Source organism: Falco rusticolus, chromosome 1 (genome assembly GCF_015220075.1).
Source record: "Falco rusticolus isolate bFalRus1 chromosome 1, bFalRus1.pri, whole genome shotgun sequence".
NCBI classification, from domain to species: Eukaryota; Metazoa; Chordata; class Aves; order Falconiformes; family Falconidae; genus Falco; species Falco rusticolus.
The window spans coordinates 55,732,316-55,737,163 of NC_051187.1; the positions used below are offsets into that span (position 1 = coordinate 55,732,316).

At 50.9% G+C, this 4,848-nt stretch overlaps 1 long non-coding RNA gene across 1 annotated transcript; it reads left to right on the forward strand.

Moving 5' to 3' along the window:
• Positions 1 to 2,350: 2,350 nt before the first annotated feature.
• LOC119144471 lies at positions 2,351 to 4,458 on the forward strand. The gene is made up of 3 exons (XR_005103138.1): positions 2,351 to 2,398; positions 3,191 to 3,957; positions 4,371 to 4,458. It is a non-coding gene; the product is annotated as an uncharacterized LOC119144471 (long non-coding RNA).
• Positions 4,459 to 4,848: the final 390 nt, after the last annotated feature.

The following is a 4,848-nucleotide window of genomic DNA, read 5'->3' on the forward strand; positions in this document are numbered from 1 at the left end:
TATCTACAATATAAAAATGACAGTGCCGGCTGGTAGCACCATTCTGGTGCACCATACTGGGTAAACCCCAAACATCCTTGGTTGTCATTTAATTTTACCAATCTCAATATTAGGCATGTCGTAAGTTGCTATTTGGGTAGAATAACACCCCTAAAATCCCCAAAACATATTGTACCAGGAATTATTGTATATAATACAAAGAGGTTGCTAAATAACTAGTGAGATTCTAGACTTCTCTTTCACAAGACAGTTTCAATTCCCAAAGAAAATCCATAAAAGTTTTTAGTGAAGAAGAGAACCCTCTCACATGAACTTCATTTTTGAAAACTTCAGTTAGCTATCCCAGGGGGGCGAGCTTGCTGTGCACCCTCCTCGCTGCCCTAAGGCTCTTTAGCTCCACCACTGCATGGCCCTTGACCTGTGCAGATGACCACAGAACAATGTCCAGTTGCTGGCTTGTGTGTACCTCAAGTCTCTCACCTTTGGCCAGCGCAATGTCCCCCCCTGAAAGAGGTGCCCTCCCACCCAAACGGCCACCCTGCAAAGCCACCTGTTTGCCCGCCCCGGTCGCAGCGCTCCCCAGGGCTGAACGTTGTGGGAGCGAGGAGCAGCTTCCAGGACCCCTGGCCCTGCCCACACCTCTTCAGCTGCTCTCATGGGAGCTGCTGGCTCCTGGCAGGTCTCTGCCCTCCCAGGGGGTTTCCCTGGCTCACGGACCACTCCCCCCGTACGCTAAGATCCATCACTCCACTGGGGATGCGCTTGCACCCGAGCCAGGTGCCTCAGAGAGTATTTGTTGAACTAGAGCCTGGAACATAACAGAAGAGATCAGATTAGCTCATCCCCCACGTGACATTTGCCAGGTGCCTTCAACAAACCAACTGTCTTGGGATGTTCCCAGTCTTAGACGTTACAGTACCGAGTGTGCCAGGCAAGTGCCTGAGGCAAAGACGACTGTGAACATTAGGGACTGCTACTACCGGAAAGGGAAAAAAAACCCCACAGGATAACGGTAATAACAGCTCCTAGTCTGTTATTCAACCTCTCAATCCAAACTCTACAACAGATAGCAACTATAAAGAGACAGGGGGCTGCCTCCCTGCGCACACAACCTTTAGGAAAGGCAGAAACCAAGAAGGCCTGGACGTCTCCTTTGCTGTTCTCACTTGTTCTCCACTTCACCCCCAGCGTTTGGCCTCAGCCCATCGGCAGAAGAGCCAGCCTGCCCTGAACAAAGACGCTCCCCACGAGGGCCAGCAAGTTCACACAACAAAGACCGATTCTGAGTCAACGTGTGAACCTCACTTGAGCCACGACATGTGGAAGAACAACCGGCGTGACTCACAGCTTAGCTGCTCAGGCGAAAACTACTACCATCACTCCAGGAACATCCCCCATCCGCGGATGGTCCGCCACATACCAGGTAAGACTTGCTGAGAGACCACACAGAGAGCCAGGACAACTGCCCTGGCACGCACAGAGAGAAATGTGAGCGTAACCACCATTTTGTTCCAAAAGTACCCACTGCTGCCGTTTCCCATTTCTAAGAGGAGCATTTCCGCAGAGAAAGCTGCTACCTTCATTTCAATCGACTAAGCAGCCTTACCTGTCCTCAGCAAGCAATAACCTCAGCTTAGCCGCACTAAACTCTTTACAAGGTGCAACTACAACTCTTGCACCAAGACAACAAGTAACTGTTTCAGCTGTCACTACTTTCGGCTTAGTATCTGAACAGAATCAAGGTGCTGAAAATCCTCCACCAGCTACTTCACAGCACTGCTGCTTTGCCATGTGAAACCCAGTTGGACTGGTATTCCACCAGAAAAACAGCGGCTCGTTAAGAAAATCCGTTGAGCCTGGCTAAGAAAGGAGGGTTCCAGTTCTTCATTAAATGCCGCGGCTCTCATTGAAAACCACAAGCCTGTTCTGAAGACACACGGACAAGTGACACTTTTCTCCTGATTGGCACCGCTCAGGGAGTGGGCTTCACCCCACCTGCCCACTCTCCGGGTCGTACCTGGAGCATCATTACTGTTGAGGTAGCGGCTGGTCACACCGTCCTCCCTAACAGACTGCTTACGGCCCTCTGCCACCTACCCAAGTATGACAGGTTTACCCAGGGTTTACACACCGTTCCATCAGCCCTGTATCAGGGCCTACAAACTTCAGGTCCGATACCTCCCTTTTCCATCCTTCCAGCACAGACTCTCCTTGGAGATCACCTGCCAAGTTGACTGTGCGTGTTTACTGTAGGAAAAACCTGTATCTTCTGGTTTCTTGCACAGGATTAAACAACACTCTGGTCTGTGCTGTAAGCAGCAGCCTGCCAAAAGGACACTCAGAAGGACGCGCCGATGTTCCCAAAAGGCTTGGGAAGAACTCTGCTGTGCCTGAAAAGGTAAGGGGGGTGGGGGGATGGGGTGGGTAGCGGGGGGGAAGACATGGCTCTTTGCTGCGGCACACTCTCCCTCACTTCTCAACAATGTAACCTGAATTGACGGTCTCCGATTGCTAAGGAGGACCGCGCAGAACCAAAAAGAGGGATGTGAGCATCCCACATGTAGAACATAGAGCTTGGAAGGGAGACGGTGTCAAGCAGTACGACAGCTAAACCATAACTGTATTGTGTTCAGATCTGTAACGCCACTGTGCTTTGGTAGCGCCGGGGAGAAAACATCACACTATACAACAAGCAAGCCCAGGAGAAGCCTCCTCCCCTCACACACAAAGCTTCTTTAGATTACTTACTGCCAGCAGTTTTACTTGGGCTGACACCGTTCTCTAGAAGCAGCACACTGAGGTTCAGACCCAGCTTTGCAGCTGTGCTCATAAATTCCAGTACAAGATTCCTGCTGCCGTAACTCTTTAGCCTCAAGCTGCAGGCTTAATGGTTTCCTCACCTGACTTCCACCAGCAGTTACCCGGCAGCACTCTCATTCTCCTCCAGCGTTACGCATTTGCCGTAGATATGTACTGCGATTCTCGGCGACTGTGTAGTAGCAGCTGTAACAATTAACCTAATGCAGCTAACCTACAGGTGTTCCTGTCCAAGCGAGCGACAGTTTCAGATGTGTTTCTGCTGCACACCCTTGCTGGGGACTAGTGTTAGCCCTACGTTTCGCACTGCTTTAAGCGCTGCAGAAATGGAGTCAAGCCACTCCTTTACACGTTGCTTTCTCTTTTGGAAAAGCTTCTGCAGAAACGGTTCCAAGCCTCTGCACAGCCTGCACACAGACTGGAACTCCAGGACACGCCTCTCCCTCAGCGTTCCTCCCCATCCGTCAGCTCGCGCTACAGTGCTCGCGTCCAGGGGAGTTCTGACCTCAGCGACACAGATCAGGAAAAAAAGGTAAAGACACGAGGGCTACAGTACATGGATTCCTACCACGGTATGCGTTCTTAGTTCTCTTGAGGATGGTGTGGGACTTCATTGGCCACTTTTCCCACCGCCACCACCCCCGTGGGGAGACTACTGGCTTTTGTATTTAGCATTTACTCCTCAGTTGCTCTCCCCTACCTGGAAGTTGCTATGGGCAATCACTGGTGGAACGACACAGCTGAAACTTGTTCTCTAAAAGGCAGCCTGTAAATCTGGCATGACACATGCAAGGGGCTTTCTTCGTAGTAAACACTCTTAGCGTTTCCTTGCGGTGTCTCTGAAGTGCCGCTTACACGGCGCTCATGCAATATCACCTTTTGCAGGCTGGCGTCCTTAGCTCACACTGTGGCAAACCTGATGGGACACCTTGGGCTAGGCAATTTGCACAGCCGTAAAGCCGCACACTCACACAGCTAGAGCTAAACGGAAACACATGCAAAAACTGTCACGAATCAGCTTCTCTTCTTTCATGGTCACTATTCTGTACGTCTTCTAGGTGCTGGAAAAAATCAGCCAACTTTTGGAGACAGACTCCCTTACCAAGATCCAAGAATGGTTTGGAAGGGCAAGTAAACAAGGTAACAAAGATACGCACCTGCATCCCTTTCTGAGAAGCACGCGCTCTTGTACGTTCCCATCAAACCCTGAAATTCTAATCGACCTGAGCTGAGCGGCGTTGCCGAGGTGGAAGGTATCAGGTCCAGCAAAGTGCGCTGGGCCCAGCTGTGGCTGCGCTGAGCAGTCAGGTGACAGCAGACAGAAAGCAGTCACTTACACCTCAGCGCTCTCCGGTTTGGTGCGGGGCGGAAACACGCGCTCTCCCACTGGGGCTCTGGGCGGCTGGGGGCGGGCAGAAAGCAAACAAAATGTCTCTCTCGTGTCTTTAAGCCCTTTGAAAACGTGGTAAGGGAACTCCTGAATTCACCCCCAAACATCCAGATCAGCAGCAAGTGGGAATTTGAACAAAATTTCTGCTACCTTCACGTTTCAGAGAAAGACTTTGTGTTCAGTCTGGTGGATTGAGAACTGACTGAGAAAGACGTGCTGAAATCTGAGGAAGGTGCAGCAGAGAACATCAACAGCCCGACTGCTGAAGCCTCTCCCCCCACATCGGAGAAGCCTAGACGGGGAAATGACTCCGGCCACGTAAAACCTGCAGGGAGGTTGCCACAATGATGGATAAGCTAAACCCCACAACCAGAAATTTTTGGGTTCTCCTGCTATGGAAAAGGTAACTTTGTGATTGAAGTTGATCACGGGCAGCCTTCGGCAAAAATGCTCCTAAGTACAAGCCACGCCAGGCGATTTGATACAAGTTTGATACAAGTACCAAGTTTTAGCAGCACTGGAAACCCCTTGGAGAGCAACCTCCTTTTACATTGCGGTGCACAGTTTATACCTACAAAGACCACAGGGGACTGGACCATCTCCCTTATGAGGACAGGCTGACAGAGATGCACCTGTGTAGC